The following is an 18,588-nucleotide window of genomic DNA, read 5'->3' as shown; positions in this document are numbered from 1 at the left end:
AATCTGTGAACACATTTTCCAGTACCAAAAAGAACTTGAGCTAACTCATAGGACCTGATTGTTTTCCTTAATCATTAACCTAAACCATAGTCTATATGGCTCCTTAAAAGAAACTCGTAAGTCCTAGCTGTGTGACACCTCCTTGGTCCTATTTTCTACCCTCTGCAAGCCTCACTTTATCCGGGGTGGGAATAATACTATATCCTACCTTTACCTATGTTAATTTTCCCACTAAACTAACTTCTATCATAATCCCTTACTATATTTGTTAAAAATACATAATCATCAAAATTCTATTTAAACTAATACTATTATTGTATAAAATCATTATTTCAATTAATCAGTATATCTTAAGAGGAAATAATCTTCACAATAATCTACAGGTAAAAATGCCCAGTAGAATGGAATATTTCCATAAGATAATCACAATACACTAGAGGCAATGGGGATCTCCCCACACCCCTTCACACTATGCCAGATATCCAAGAAAAATGGCAGTTGCAAACATGTAAAGGCACACAGCAGTAGCAAGAGACATCCTGGAGTAAAAGCCCTTAGGACCTTCCTATCTGGGGTTTACCCAGTAGTGTTTTGCTTCATGGTGGACTGAACTCCTGAAGTTCAATTGCCACTTGCTCCTCATCTGACATGGCCACCAGCAAACTACAGGAAATATTAATTTATGGAGATACTATTATTTTTAAATGAGTTTTATATGACATTAAATTTGATTAATTTACTGTTATTTGAAAATCCAGTTTAATCCTCATTTGCATCAAATAAAGAAAAAAATTTAACAGAGTTTGGGAAATTTGATGAACAGAGGCCAGGGCAAGTAGGTTAAATTTTATGGGTAAAATTAATTTCCTCTACAAACATTTTTTTAGCCATAATACATATGATTTTACTCTATAATATTTACCTTAATTATAATAAAACAAACTAAATTAAATTCTGTTTCAACAGGAATATCTTACCAAAATTATTGAGAGTTTGCATTTTATGTGGAGAATTTCATACTGATAAACCTCGTGGAAAAGATTTGATAGCAACAATATTTTACTGGAAAAAAAAAAACTCAGTAAAGTCCTGAATAAAGGCATGGATAAATACTGAAATGAACAATCAGGCACTCAGTGTAGTTTGTCTGTCTTAACTAATGAGATGCTGTTTTGCTTTTGTACAAGGCAATGATCTAATGCGATGACTTTACTATGGTTGAGATATATTCCATAGCCCATCAGAACCAAGAATATAGTGAGTAGATCATCCTATATTAGAATAATTAAAGGATACTCTTAATTCAACATATTGTTTTGTGGTAGGGAATAGACAGACTTCATGAGATGATGTTTCCTATCATTTTCAGACTACAGAAATGTTGGTCATTTACTCTATGTTTGTATACTGTGTCTCTTTATGTGCTCTAATTTACAACTTTGTAAAGCTAATTAAATCCAAATTGGGTGTAGCTACTGTTTTGGAAGTCACTGCAATCATTACAGAGCTTGAAGCAAATACCTACATTTTCCATATAGAGTGAATTACTGTTTCCAATTACTAACTGCTCTTTTCTTTGATAGTGTTACAAAATTAATACCAACTTTGTTGACATCATAATTAGTACTCTGCTTTTCCAAATAGAACACAAAAGAGATATCCATGTGTGTTGTGAAAGATTAATCAATGGTGTCCTTTTATTGCTCTGTGGCTTCTTCCTCCTGGTACATATCTCACCATTGTAAGGTCATTTCTTCCAACTTTCTGGTTGCTATTATATAGTTGATAATATTGTATCTTGCATGATGTGCTTTCTTTGCATTCACTTAATTGGCTGGTTTGTTGGCTAGTTTATTTATTTGCTCATTTTTTCACCCTCTGGTTTATTTACTCTATGGACATTCAGTAAGAGCCCACCATGTCCCAGTTGTTGTGATTGATAAATTCTCAGGGAGGGCTTTCTTTGCCATCCTTATTTAGATGTTTATTCAACTATACGTGGCTTTGCTGAACTAAAAGTTATGTAACTAATACAATTACTTCTATATCACCAGTAATCCTCAAAAAAAGGTGCCTCCACTCTTCCACTGTATGAAAGGTATAAACCTGTTCATGCCATTGCCCATTCCTAAAGCCATTTGATCTTCAATTTATGTATGTATAATTGATTAAAAGTGATATTTTAATTTTGTATTAGTGTGTATTCATTTCATATATCCATTGTTATGCATTGTTCTTTCTTCTGGTCTTTTAACTTTTGTGAATGCTACTTCCATACATTTTTCATTTTTCCTCACCATGTTGTTTGTCTCCTTCATTTTGATTTGCAGAAGTTCTCTATAAATTCTGGATACTTACCTTTTGTCAGTTTTATGCACTGCACATAACTTCTCCAAGTCTGTTGTTTGTCTTTTTAGCTTGTTTATGATATCTTTGGGTAACAGATGTTTTAAATTAAATGAATTCACATTCACTTTTCTTTTGACTGTGTGTTCTCTCCTGTTTCCTTTCATTAAAGAGACCTCTTAAAACATGAGATTGTAAAGATGAGTTGCATTTTAACATCAGTACTTAAAAGTTTTACTTTGCACAATTGGCATATTGTGCTCCAAAACTTAGTATTGTAAAATCTTCCTATTCTGATGGATCTTGCTCTTTCATGTCCTCATTCAATCATGACTGCTTTGACAATGCTTAATTCTCACTTCCTGTGTGACATGATCTCTAAGGTATCAAGCTCTGGCTGGCATTCTTCCCCAAATATCTGTCATTGAATATCTAATTATTATTTTATTTGTGAACACTGAGAAGGTAAATATAATTTAATAATTTATATAGTTTTCAGTAGTTAAATTACTGAAAAGAGGCACAAAGGATATGGAGCATTGAGAATCGCGCTCTCTTAGGAAACAGAACATGTGAACCATATAAAAGGTGAGGCAGCTACACACAATTGACCATTATTGACATGACAAATAGTATCTCAGGTGTCTTAGTTAGGGTCCCTATTGCTGTGAAGAAATGCCATAACCATGGAAACTCTTATAGAGGAAAAAGTGGCTTGCATTTTCAAAGCTTTAGTCCATTATCATGGCGTGACATGGTAGTGAGAAGGCAGATGTGGCACTGGAGAAGACATTGAGATTCATACATCTTGACCCACAGGGAACAGGAAGTAGTCTAAGACACTGGGTGTAGTTTGAACATGTATGAAACCTCACAGCCAGCCTCCAAAGTGACACACTTCCTTAAACAATGCCATACCCACTCCAACAATGCTACACTTCCCAATAGTACCACTTCTTTTGGGAGCCTTTTTATTTCAAGCCACCACAACAAGGATGCCAAATCTTCTGAGTTTTATTTGTAAATAAAGCAGGAATTTGGGTTTTAATATGAAATCACTTGACTTTTAAAGTTTGCAACATTTTAAAATGCACAAGTGGAAATTTGATATATAGACTACAACAGTGTTTACCAAATATTTTCGCATTACTACCTCTCCAAGGGATATCATTTTACTAATATTTTTTTCAAAGAATTAAGTGAAAATGAAGTCAATTTTGTCAGATACTGATTATTTTTAGAGCTGACCACAAATCTTAGTTCGATCCACTAAATTCTTCTATGGTATTAGTTACATTTTTGTTAATAACTTATGAAAGCAACTTAAGGAAGAGTATGCACAATTTAAGCACATACTTCATTATAGTGGGAAAGACATGGTAGCAAAAGTGGCTTCAGCTGTGTCAGCACAATCATGAACAGGTTCCCTGTATCTCTAGTGAAGGAGGGAAAGATGAGTAGTGGTGCTCAACTCACAATCTCCCTTTCATTCAGTTTAATATTCCTGGTACCCACCTCATTCTCTCCTTTTCAATCAGTACATTGGATGGTGCTGCTTTCATTATGCTGTAATTCCCAGCTCAGTTAAACCTCTTTGGAAGCACATTTGTAGATATAACTGGAGATGTGTTTTCATGTGATTCTAAGTCTAAGCAAGTAGATAATGAAGACTAGCTATCACAGGACATGTATCTGGTTGCACTTCTTGCTCTATTGGGTAAAAATGTTGTAATAGACTTTAATTATTGGTATATAATATATAATTTTTATTTTTCTTCTCAGTTATACCAAGAGTTCTTTAATCACAGGATTCTTACTCTGATCACAGTCAAGGTCATGACACATGTCCAGTAATTTACTAACAATGGGAGACACCACAATTACACCCAAGTTCTGTACAATCATATCATGTAATTTCTGAGCCTTTATCATGCCACCAAAGTTCCCCAGTCTAAGGAATGTCAGTCAGAAACTCTTGCTGAAGTCAAAGCTGAACCACTGTGCTGGGGGTATGATAGATTCTTTTCAAGTTGTATCCCCAGCCAAAACGGCAATGATAATGGTTTTTTAGTCCCAGGAGAAGTAACAAAAGTAATTGAAACCTGTAGAGGTGCCTTCTGGCTGCTTGAAGAGCCTAGTCTACCTGTATAATTGTCAAGGTGTCACCATTGTAGGTTTATTTTAGTGTTTACTGGGCTTCAGTCTTTACCTAATCCTCCTCCTGTACAGGCCTTAGAATGGACAAGGCCTCACTACTTGATCTAGAGCAGAAATGATAAAGTTTTACTCCTCAGAGCTTGCTTTTCTGGTGTTCAGATTTCTGAAATGTAAAGTAAGATTACCCATGACATCAACTCAAAGGTCAGCCTCACAAGTTGTAGAAAGTGTATGCTTTGAGTCCATCCAACAAATATTTTACTTCCATCTGCAACAGTGTGGATGAATAATCTGAATCTTCAACATGCTATGACCTCTCTGGACAATAGTAATTTGTATTCACTTGATTCTTCAGAAGATTAGATGAGATCATGCTGAATTATTCTGTGATATGATTAATTTAATTAGTGGTTACAAGAAAATTTCCTATATTATAAAAGGCCAAAGATAAATTGCTTGTCAATTACCATTATTATGGGTTGCTTTGCTACACTGCCTAAATCTCTGTAAATATTCAAATACTGTGAAATACTGTTTACATGCTACTTAATTTCAAGCCACCCATGAGAGAAAAGTGTTGACAGAAATCACTCTTCCCAGTAAAATGTGAATGATTCTTCTTTGGAGATTACAGTACCAACAATGCCTTTGTCGGAATCAAGTTGATTAGCTCTAGATGCTTTGTCAGACTCAAATTGACCATAGATAACACTAAGGGTCACTCTAGTGACCAACACACAAAAAAGACTCATAAGTTACAAAAGGAGAATTCCTGTATAATTAATCTCTCTATATGTTGGGTATCCATCTCAGTGATTCTTTCCTTTTGTATGTGTCAGCAGCTTTATATAGATATGATTTATAAAAACTAAAGTTCCTTCTCAATCTCTCTGCCTCAATTTTGTGTCATTCACAGTCTTTCTGCATACACAGGCTAAGTTTATTCAAATGCCCTCAAGAATACATTCAGATATATATGCTTTTGATCGTTTCTCTTTGTACCAACACTGAAGCCCCCTGTGGACTTGAATCTGAACCTCTTTCCTCTGACATATGAGTGTGTGTGACAAGCTTACCCATGAAGTTCTATGATGAGTCTGTGTTCTTAAAATATATTGATTTCTGGATGATGCCAAGTTAAAGGGATGTTATTGCTTATCTTGTACTCATTCTGAGGTATATGGTTTTATCCACATCTACCTATATTATCATGTTTTAAATATAGTAAGAACAACTTTAATTTGGGCATCTATGTACCCGATAGTATAAACAGGCCAATGGACAACACATGATGGAGATTATAAATTATTTATTTTCAAACTGAACTACATATCTATTCCTTAACTTGGTTTTGAGAGGCAATCTCATTAGCAGTGACTGGTCATGAGGAGAAATGTAGTGCAGTCTCTGGGGATTTGTACCCGTAAAAGCATTAGCTCGTTGCAACGATTATGGAAATCTGCAATCTGCTTTCTTTAAATCTGGCATTAATTATAATGTAGGGAAAGGAATACTTCATTGGGTGTGGAAAAATTATTTTCCCCTTTCTAGGGAGCAAGGAAGGAGTATCCTAAGAAATTGAAGGTAAAAGATGCCAATCCCAAAATTAACCAATAAAAAACAGCCAAAGAGAATTTCTGCTCTCAGCCCAAACCTCCTTCCATTGCAGGAGACACTTTTCTCTTTTTATGAGTACATCTGTCTAATTAAGCAGATGTAGTGCTGCTTTAATCTCAATATAAATACTTCAGAGCTCTGTGGGTGCCTGGCAAACCTAAAGAGGATTTATTAGAATAATAAACAAAGTGTTTTATTTTTATAAAATGCATGTTTTACAGATTTTTTTTCCAGGGAGAGTGTCAAACAAAGAAAATGATCTCAATTATAATTGAAATATGAAAATTTTTGAACTCATGGAGGTTATGAGTAAAAAGATGTTTGCCAGGTCTGAGAGGTAAGAAAAACAGAATTTTGGTTTTAGTATTAACAAACTGCAAAATCTAGCGCACAGTGTGGATAGACTCAAGTATGTTGCTTTCATTTTGGTCATCATTAGGTGAGTTGTCACATTGTGTCAAGAAATAATAAATTAATAAAGAGTTAGTAAAAATTAAATTTAAAGAAACAGAATGTAGCACTGTTATAAAATTAAAGAGGAAGAAAAGAACATAAAAACGAAGAAAAGACAAAAACCCTATGTGTTTAACCCTTGAGAAAATGAAACATGCATGAACTATATAGAGGGCCTTTGAAAACGACAATACAATAGGGTCCTAAAATGGCTGAGAGGCTTCTTTGGAGTGAGAGAGTGAGTGACAACATTTACCAAACTTGCACCTTTATGAGCTCCCGGAGGATTTAAACTCTGGCAATAATGATAATAGAAACTAGCTCAGGGTTTCCCTGACTGGAATAAAAGATACATTAGATTCCTTAAAATTCTTACTGTACACTAAGATGATGAAAGATGTCAACAAATATGCAAGGAATAAATGAGTGGCAGGTGTGGTTTGAACAAGTTGGTAGATATGTCAGACTGTGTAGATGGCCCTCTTCAGTAAAACTAGAGCCAAAAGACTAACAGGACAATTCTCATGAGTCTCTACATTTCTCACAAAGCGACTATGTGAAAGAAAATATTCCTTAAAAATCAAACCCCTAGCCGGGCGGTGGTAGCACACGCCTTTAATCCCAGCACTCGGGAGGCAGAGGCAGGCGGATCTCTGTGAGTTCGAGGCCAGCCTGGGCTACCAAGTGAGTTCCAGGAAAGGCACAAAGCTACACAGAGAAACCCTGTCTCGAAAAACCAAAAAAAAAAAAAAATCAAACCCCTAAAAAAGACAGAAGTATGTATAAAAATATATGGGTGAATGCATAATAGCTGGGTTCAATGATGAATACACTTACAGATAGATAGTAGTGTGAGCACTACCTAACCACTGAACTCCATAACATCAGCCATGCTATGTAGCTTCTAAAAGCAATTTAGTTGAAAGGGAAAGGATAAGCTCAAAAAGCAGTAAAAATTTGGATTTCTTTCACACACTGTCATTGTGGTTTGCATGAGGAGCCTTGTTTCACATTATCAAATACCTAGGTAGGCTAATTTATTAAAGTCACAATTTTGCAGGTAAGAAGAACTAAAACTCCAGAAACTATTTGCCTGTGGTCACATGACTAATGAGATGGAATTGAATAATTAATGTTAAGACAACTGAGGATACAATTCATGTGACCAATAATTTCACTTTTCTCCATAAGGCACCAATCACTTCACAAGATTTGAAACACTGATGGATAGAACAATAAAAGAATATAGTGGAGAAATTTGGGTGAGAACTGTTTGAAAAGTACATTATCCCCATGAATTGAATACCTTACCCTAATATACATTAGAACACAAAGCACATGGAGCTGCTATATGTTTGGAAATAGTTTTCTGAAAAAGCAATGATTGCTTGCTTGGCAGTCTTTAAAATAGGAAAGAATGGCTATGTCTCAGAGGTAATAGATGCTCTTTTAAAAACAATATTTATTAATTATTTGAGGATTCCATACAGTGTATTTTGCTCATGTCAATTCACTCACTTTCCATTCTCTTCCATAACCACTCTCCTCTCTTTCCTGCTACTGATGATGTTAGCTATTGTAACCCTTTGATAAGAGTTCGAATAGAAAGGAAAGAGAATTGAAGAATTAAGCAATGGAGGGATTGATGGAGGGTAGGAGGGAAGAAAGGGAAGGAGGAAGGGAAGAAAAATGGAGGGTTAAATGAAAAAAGAGATAGGGAGAGAGAGAAAGAAAAAAGGGGAAGAGAGGATGAAAGATGACATAAAATGTTCTTTCAAATACCATTAACAATTTATTTGAAGATATTTCAAGAAAATTTCAAACTTTAACTCAAAATGTAGTTTCTTAAAAGTAAATGCTCCTTGCAAATTTGTTATTTCTTTAATATGATGTAGACTGTGTACTTTTCCTTCATTTATTTATTCAAGTTTTATTCAGGTATGATTGGCAGATGAACACTGTGAATTTAAGATATATAATGCATGGACTTGCTATTCATATCACCTATAAAATAATTATTACACCAAAGCTAATTAGCATGTCAGTCACATGCATCACCCTTTCTGCCATTTGTATTTCTACTAGTGTTTAAATTTAAGATCTTCTCAGCATTCCAACATACTGCACATCATCACTGACTATAGTCATCATCAGACTCTTTATAGATCTTGAAAAATAACTTATATGTATCACTTTGAACTCACAATCCACATTTCCCCACTTTCCCTTTCTTAATTTCCCCTGGCTCCCCATTCCAATTTGTTTTTGTGAATTTTGCATTTCTAGATTTCATGCTTTGATTATCTTCCCCATTATACAAAGTCTTCCATTTTTACTCGTATTTTAACAAATGGCCATGTTTAGTACATTTTTTACTAAATAATCTATTAGTAATATAATATTATAATAATATTTGTGCGTATTATTTTAACCATTTGTTCATCATTAAAGAGAATTCTTCTTGATCTTGGTAACTGTGAATAAAGCTACAAAGAACATGAATATGTAGAGATCTCTTTTATGTATTGTTTTCTTTAGATACAGAGGATTGGGGTAGCTGGGCCATAGTGTATTCTATTTTCATTAATGCATTGAATTTAGGAACTACCATGATTTTTCCATGATGACTGCACCAATCCCATTGAGATCAGCAATATAGTTGTTTTTCTTCTCTATATCCTCACCAATATTGTTTTTTTTACTGAATGATAAAGACCATTTTATTAGATATTATGTTATATACAAAGATTTTTAAAGAATAATTTTGATTTTTAATTTTTTTCTGTTAAATTCAATGATAGTTTAATTCATTGTTAATAGGCATGATCCTTAATACTGTGATTCAATGATGTTTTGTAGTGTTTAAGCAATTAGATAAAGATGCAATAAATAAGAAAAATCAATTTCCTTTATTTGCCAGTTTTACAGGAAACAATACCTTTCACCAAATAAACAGGAATCTAAACAATGAATGCTATGTGATAAAAGTTAGAGCAGACTCAATTTTAAGACTGTTCACTATGATTATCCAGATTAAAACATCATTTGAGTGGTTTTCACTATGTGCTATTAAAAAAATATTCCAGCTAATGTCAAGAAAATAAAGGAACTGGGGACTTAAAAGACAGCTTGGCATCTCTGCATTTCTATAAGACTCAAGTTCAGTTTTACATACCCATGTCAGGCAGCTTACACATGTCTGTTAACTCCAGCTAAATGAGATTCTGTGTTCTCTTCTGGTCTCCACATACCCACATATGTGTATACATACACCCAGCCATACCCACCCACCCCGACACAGTAGTAGAGAAAATATGTTAAAATCTTAATTGCTTTATTTTTTAAGAAAAGAATTTATGGATATAGAGTTATTTTTTTAAGTCATGGTCCTCCTTCCTAGCAGTCAGAGGTTCTCCTGTGTCCCGCCAGTCCTGCAGCCATTCAGACCCAAGTAAACACACAGAGACTTACTTGTGTTTAGCCATGTGGCTTGGTAACTTTTCTCGGTCCTACCTTCACATCTTGCTTCCTCTGTGTCTGGCTGGTAACTCCTGACTCAGCCCTTTCTCTCCCCAGAATTCTCCCTATCTGCTTGCCTCACCTATACGTCCTGCCTGGCTACTGGCCAATCAACATTTTATAAAACCAATGTACAAAAGCATAATCTCACAGCATTTCCCCTTTTCTGTCTAAACAAAAAAGAAGGTTTTAACTTTAACATAGTAAAATTACATATAATAGAAGTTATCAAGCAAAAATTACAGTTATAATATCTAGTCTATTTGTATTTGGCAAAATTAAAGAAAATAGTTTATCTATCCTATATTTGTGAGTCTAAAGTTTCATATCTAATTTATCTTTTATCATAACTAAGGAAAATTATAATTATAATTATCTAGTCTTCAACTGCATCAAAGATCTCAGAAGGACATAATATTATCTAAATAAACAGGAAGAGCATTGTAAGTAACTTCCAAAATTCTAGAATGACAGAGACAGCTGGCTACCTGGACAGTCACCCAAAATTCTGCAATCTTGGGGCATTCATTCTTCAGCCTACAGGCTTAGAGTCTCTCAGTTGCTTCTCTCTGTGTCCTGTAAAATGTCTTGCAGTTTCTTCTGCGAAGCATCAACCTGAAAGACCATTTCACCTTGCAAAGTTTAGTCTCCTGCCTATGAGTCCTGCATGTTCAGTTGATACAACATACTGTCAAGCAGTTAAGGCAAGGACACTTTTTTGCCCAGTGGCTAACTTTTGCCACAAAGAAAGCAAACTGCATTATGAGTTTCTTCAATGCCCATCATCTTCTGTGATATATTTGGTGCTGCCAGGAGCAGATGTATCTCATTGTCCAGAAAAGTCTACATTCTTCAAACATTTTAAATGCCATATTCTGTAGGTCTTTGAAGTGTTTGAAGATGATCTACCTAATTGAATTATAGCTATGTATACCTAGAAAACTTAACTAACATGACTATAAATCTATCATAGATGACTAATTATTAATCTGTATTTCTTAATTATACATTACAATTTCAATGAGCTGCACAGACATAATATCTTAAACAAGAGTAGAAATATACATACATTATAACAAAATTAACTTTAAATTTGTATCAATAAACTGAACTCCATAGCAATGTAAAATATTTTAAGCAAGTTGTTCTCTTTAAAAGTAGATTCAATAATGTACCCTTTCATCCTATCATATCTGTATCCTATCCCCCTTTTTTTTTCTTTTAGAAATATATTGACTATGACCAATAACAATTTGTAACCAATCTCTAACAAAGACAAATATACATAATCCATTTTTGGGGGAATGTGGACATAGTGTTCTAAGCTACTTCCTGCTGATAGAGAGAGCTGGTAGTCTTATAGGGATCCTGAGAAAATTTGAGATAATGGTCAATCTTGGGAAGACAGGCTATAACCTTTGTTGATAGGAATCATCTGTTAAGGTTCAGGAGTTCTGGCTTGATGAAATCTTATCCACCTTAACCTGGAACAAATCCATATCCTCTTGCTTTCTATGGAAAACAAAATAGAGCCTCATTTCCAAAGCAACATATCCTTAGATCTAAATTTTGAAATCAAGATATCTTTAAAATATACATATCGGTTTAACTTTAAAATCAAATGGTTTCTGCTGTTAAAAATATCAAAGACAATATAATCCAGACTCTCTGTGTGATTTTATGTGGTTTACTTTTTATATTACTTTTACTGTCTCTTTAAAGACTTTATTGTTTAAAACTATTTCTTTATATAACTGTCTATATTCATTTTCTTTTCTCTTCTAAGCCTATGTACATATTTACACACACTATAAACAATTTAAAATCTTGTTCCATCTGAATCTGCCATATTGTGAATTTATTGCTCTAAACTGCAGCATTACTAGAACTGAAATTGCAGCTTTAGCTGCTGGCTCCACCCACCTCAGCTTTCTAAGACTACATTTATCACCAGCGCTGGGGGAACCATGATCATCACTGAGTCTGTGAAAAAGTGGGCCTATGTTCCATCTAGTAGCATGTAGCCCAAAAAACTTTTCTTTCTTTTTTTTCTGTCTGTACTAGCAAAGGCTAAATCCACCACAAACCACACTGTGCAGCTCAGCCATGCTGCTTAGCTCATGGTGCTGGCGGCCAGCTCCATCTCACAGGCAGCTGTCAGGAGATGAGTTTGCACTGCTGCTAGCATGAGACTGTGAGACTAGGAAACCCAGTGTGGCTCTGTTTCTATACATTCAGAATCTTTAAACTTCCTTAGGTCTAGATGGCTCAATGCCCTATGTTGGGTGCCAAATGCAGTCAGAGGTTTTCCTGTGTCCTGCCTGGTCCTTCAGCTGCTCAGACATAAGTAAACACACAGAGGCTTATATCAATTACAAATTGCATGGCCAGTGGCTCAGGCTTCTTGCTAGCTAGTTCTTACTTTTAAATTAACCCATAATTCTTATTTATGTTTAGCCATGTTGTTTGGTACCCTTGCTCAGTTCTGCATTCACATCTTGCTTCTTCTGTGTCTTGCTGGTGACTCCTGATTCAGCTCTTTCTCTTCCCAGAATTATCCTTATTTCCTTGCCCCACCTATACTTCCTGCCTGGCTACTGGCCAATCAGCATTTTATTAAACCAGTGTATAAAACCATCACTGAAGTGGGTTTGCAATCCATAAAAGGTACAGCGCCCATTTCTTTGAAGGCAGCTGAACAGGCAGTAGACCGATGGCTTCTGGTATGCAGTGGAACAGTCACAGAAATAGTTATTCTTGAAAGAATAACTAGGCTAATGGAATCTATCCTCTCAATGGTAGAATGGCATTTAATCAAGGAGATGAAACCACCCATAAGCCAAGGAGAATAGGCAGCTGAATTCCAAAAACACCAGCAATTTCCAAAATTTAAAATCCTGAATCATGAAAGGACATTGGCAGAATTATAGTTTATTTGGCACATGGACTACTTGCATGGAATGTGAGGTCAAGCTGTAGGCCTTGTGTACATCCTGCTTCACAAATTAGTCTGTCATATATGCTAAGCCTATAGGCTAAACATAATGTCCCATGTTTCAGAGAAACCTTTAGTGACTGTCCAGGAAGCTGGCTGTTTTTGTCAACTCACATTTTTTGGAAGTCACTTGTTTCCACTTCCTATTTTACTGGTAATATTATTTCCTTCTTGGGTCTCTGAGGGAGTTGAAGATTAGATAGTTGTAGTAACAATTTTCCTTGTTACTAAATTCAGAAACGAAACTTACTAAGGAGGTGTAAAGTGCATATGTTTGAAAGCCATAAGATAATTTTCTGTTGGTACTACAAGATAGGATAGAAAGTGAATCAGGTACATTTTAGACTCACCAAAATAGGATAGATAATGAAATATTTTCTGTGAATTTGTCAATGCTAATAGACTCAACATTGTTGATGTATTTATTGCTTGTATATATTGTATATAATTATTGTACTTATTGTATATTGTTTTTCTTATATTAGTTATAACTTTTGTTTTTTTTTATTTTTATTAGACAAAAAGGGAAATGTGGTAATGTTTTATTTGTGCTGAAATATGATGATATTTTATTTGTGCTTTAATTAAGTGTGCCTGGAGATCAGAGAAAATAGCAAGCCATTTTATGTAAACAAAGAATTCAGGCAGTAATAGCATGTGTTCTTAATTCTATTACTTAGTAGGCAGGATCTCTATATGTTCAAGGCCACACTAGGGAACAGAGCCAAGCATGGTGACACATACCCTTAGTCCCAGTACTAACCATAGAGGTCTGGAAGTCTGTATAGACAGAGAGAAAGTGACAGAGCTGTGTAGAAAGAGAGCTAAGAGAGCCAATGACAGGGCAGAACAGCAAGGCAATGAAGGCATAGGTAGACAGGAAGTAACTCGCATTTGGAAGCTGCAGAGTTGGTGAGGTAAGGTTGGCTGGTGGCTTTTCCTATTTCCATGATCTAAGGCTTTCACCCCTATATTTGGATCTGTGTTTTCTATTTAATAAGACCATTTTAGAAATTCAGCTACACTTCCTTTCTTTCTTATTGCCCAGTGTCCTAAAATAGTCCAACTCCTCCTAAATCCAAATTCAAAACCTCAAGAAAATGTCAAACTTTGGAACTCAGAAATGTTGATACCAACAGCCATGTAATGAAATATGTTCTCTCCATTTCAGGAATGACTTCATGTTCAAATGCTAGCAGAGGGGCAATGTGATATGTAGCTGACAAATAGGTTCTATCTTAACCAATTAGGACAGTCAGTCAAAGACTTGGTTAGTCAATGATAATGAGAAAATACACAAGCATGGTGGTATACATTTTGGTATACAGCATTTTGATGAGTTAGGCAGGAAATCTTGAGTTGAGGACCATTCTGAGATACATTATGAGAACTTTGCTCTAGTGAATAACTGCATAAACATAAAAAATGAAAAGATGATGAGTAAACATTAAGAATTCAACAGAATTGACTCAAAAATAACACTTCAAAGAACATAAGAGACAAGCTTTAGTATCTGCAGTATAGTCTGGCTGATAGGCTCCTAGCACTAAAGTCTATTGTATGCTTAGTAACTTCCTTATAAACACTGAACTCAAATCCACAGTCTCTCATGAAAGGCATTTTAAAATATAATAGCATTTCCTAGTGGATTAGTAGATTCTGTGCTTAAAACTTGGGGCATATCTGTTTCAGAGGCTTTTGTTTTTGTTTTTGTTTTGTTTTACTTTGCTCTGTTCTGTTCTGATTTGTTTTGTTTGATACATGGTTTCTCTGTGTAGCCTTGGCTGTCCTAGAACTCACTCTGTAGGCCAGGCTGTCCTTGAACTCATGGAGATCCTCCTACCTCTGCCTCCCAAGTGCTGGGATTATGGCATGCACCCCCACCACCCATTGAGTTCATATTTCTTTAACAAATACACCTGAAAGTAGACACACAAACAGATATGGTTTGCTGACTTTTTCCTCTGATAGAATGTCATCTTTATCCTCACACTGAAAGCTATAGGTAAAATGAAGAGCCAGTGCAGGTATAGAGGAAGTCTGGTAAACACTTTAGAGTAAATACTGCAGGAAATTTAATGTAATTCCTAGCTGGAAGTAGGTTTGTTTTGTGGTTGTTGTTTCTAGTAGTACCAATGGACTTTTATCATCCTATCTCAAAAAGCATTGAAATTCTTCTTTCTGAGTGTTATCATCACAGGGTATGATAGACTGAGTCAAGACAATTGCCTTCAGTTTAAGGCCAGCATGGGCTATATAACGAGTTTCAGGCCAGTCTGGATACAGCATAAGACCTTGAAAACAAAACAAAATAAAACATTACCATTCAACCATACTTACCTGATCCTAAAATATTAAAGGCTAGACATACAATGGACTTTTGAGATTCCCATTCATCTCAATATTTCCAATATTCCACAGAATCTTCTTCCTGAAACCTGCACTGGTCTTCCTGACCAGAACTATACAGAAGTTTAGAGACTAATTCAAGGACGACTAGTTATTAAAAGTAAAGAGCTAATTTTTCACACTGATTTTTAAGTCCATCCATGGCCCTAGCTCATTCAAATATTAATAACTTCGACTCAAGGGCAATAGGTGATATAGATGCAAATTCTAAACCAGGCTGTGTAGTGTAAACTCCATGGCCTAAATGAGTCACTTTTATGATCTGAAAATAAAGTGCTGGAGTTTTTCTGAGTTGGCTACTGACTTCTACTGATTTTCACACCCCTCCACAATTCAAACTAGAACTATCAAAGTGTTGTTGGCATTCAGGGAGGAAAGTTTCCGAGGAAAGTAGTCTGGGTACTCACAGTAATGTCTCCATAGATGTCCAAGTAGCAGCTTTATTGGCAGTTTCAAAGCAACATTTTGGACAGGCCCCAAAGCAAGCAATTCTGTAAAGCGAGATTCAAAGTCTGATCAAATTGATGAGGCAGCTACATGTTGACTTCACTGTGACAAGCCTGTGTGAAGAAAGCATCAAGAAAATAACACAGCTTACATTTATTCCTGGCAGCAGTGAGCTTTGTAACAAGTGCCAGTTATTTTCTGGAAGGTGCCTGCAATTGGAAAATTCTTCTTCAAGAGAAATTTTAATTTCTTTATGCTTAGGATAAGCACTTTTCTCAGCCCGAACTGGGGTCAAAGCACACCTGGAATTACAATTTCTAGCATCTATTATGTCAGTTAACTTTCTAGGGACACTAGTCATTTTATCTTCATATTAACAAATAACAGGAGTAAGGATTTCAGCAGTATACTTAGCATCACCTTTAGAAATATGGTAAACTGGCCACCACCAAATCCAGCTTTCTCATGGGAAAGTGACCTTAAAGAAAATTCACATTATACTTTCAATTCTGCCCCATTCTTTCACCACCACCACTATTAATCCTTAAGGTAGCATTCATTGCATTTATTAATTAACCTTTAGAAGATTAAAGTGCTCTAAGGATAGTTTTCAATTAAAATATGAATCAAATCAACTGTCTCAGTGGTAGATTTTAGCTCAATGTTATAATTGCACTGTTTCTTTCTCATTTATGCCAGTCTTCCTCTCCACTCACTCTTTAGAAACTGTTTTTTACATACTCTTCCACCTTCCTGGAAGAACCCCTTCTTCCTCTAAATCCTGTCTGCTGCCATCCTGTACTGTTTGTAAGGAATCTTGCTTTAGACATGCTCAATCTCATAAACTGAAGTTTTCATGAACATGTTTGGAATTATGCAGTTTGGGGGACTCTACTATATTGAGAAAGAAGGTGCCAAAGGTAATTCCATATAGTCTTATAAGATGACAATGTGTTTCTAAAACCTAGTACTTGGATAGCTATCATCATTTAAGTGGTTAAACATCACCTAAGCAGTCTTAGCAGAAAATTAGAGTAACAAAAATATAAGCTTTAGTAATTGATGCCTTAGACCAGTTGTTCTCAACCTTCCTAATGCTGTAACCCATTAATACATTCCTCACCTTGTGGTTATTTCAAAGCATAAAATTGTTTTTGTTGCTACTTCATAACTGTAATTTTGCTACTGTTGTGAATCATAATGTAAATATCTGTGCTTCCCAGGAGACCCTCGTGAAAGGGTGTTTTGAACCCCAAAAGTGTCACTATCCACAGGTTGAGAACCACTGCTTTAGACTAAGCTTTCATTCCTTGTACACCCGAGACACCAGGTAATTGCTAGAGGCTCTTCAAAATTCAAGTTTCTCATCTCTGAATCGAGGGGTATTGTCACAACATAACTGTTACCATTTTATGAGAAGATGCAATTCCTGCCATATAATTAAGACCAGTACCTGTTTACCATTTATGTGCAGTTGATAAATCATGACATCCTCTCTCCATACCTGCATCTCTGTGTCTCTATGTCTTTCTCCCTCCTCCCCACCATCTGTGTGTTTCTGTCTCTGTCTCTCTTTCTGCTTCTCTGTCACACAAACACACACACACACACACACACACACACACACACACACACATTAGAACAATGTAGGGATGATGTACTCAAAATCTGTACTTGGGATATCAGCATTGGCTTCCTGCAACTAGCACTGTACTAACATTAGAGATATGGTAATTATAAAGATAATCATTTCCACAGCCAGCATAAAGAAATCTATTTTTCCAGCAAATTTATAATCTCCAAATTCTGTTACAGATTAATAGCATTAGGGAAGAGGTGAGCCATTTGGTTTTCAAACTATGAAATGTTTGGTGAAGAGCTCTAGGTGACCTAGTATTCTTTTACCCAACACTCTGCTTTATATGATGTTATACAACAACTATTTAATAGCATGTTTATATCCTAAACAAAGAAACAAAACTACAAACACCAATTTAGAGAATAGAGATTTTAGAGAATTGGAACTTTCTTGGAAATAATTTCAAATGTAACATATTATTTTTGAATTCTGATATGACCCCATGATTGGTAGAATTTTTGTTTTAATTGTTAGAGAGTTATATTAATTTTGTTCATCCTTGTCCATAAAAAAGTTTGCAGTAGCATATAGCATAAGAGGAGTCAATGTGATGGGTTAATGGGCAAAAGGCACTTGCCCTGCAAGCTACCAACCTGAGTTTAATACCTGGCACCCATCTAAACATGGGAACACAGAATAGACTCCAAAGCATAGTCAAGTGATCTCAAATTGCAAGCTGTGGCACAAACCCACAGTAAATAATATAATAAATATAATATACGCATGCGTTGTTTCTGTGATAAGAGAATGATCAATGTTTGGATGATGGTCCTGGATAGGAGGAACATATTAAATAGGTGAGAATTGGGAAATGGTGCTTAACTGTGTAAGCTACAACATAGCAGATATTGATGTGTGATTCACAATGAAAATTATATTCTGACTGGAACAGCAAGCATATGTTTGTATTCTCACATATTAATAAAGGTGAACTGGTAGATGGATTTGTCAAAATACCTTAAGCAGATAATAATTTTGTTCCCAATTAAGGAATGAGCTGGTATTT

This window comes from Peromyscus leucopus, chromosome 1 (assembly GCF_004664715.2).
Source record: "Peromyscus leucopus breed LL Stock chromosome 1, UCI_PerLeu_2.1, whole genome shotgun sequence".
Taxonomy (NCBI): domain Eukaryota; kingdom Metazoa; phylum Chordata; class Mammalia; order Rodentia; family Cricetidae; genus Peromyscus; species Peromyscus leucopus.
The sequence above is the reverse complement of the archived record's forward strand: the minus strand, read 5'-3'. Positions refer to the sequence as shown.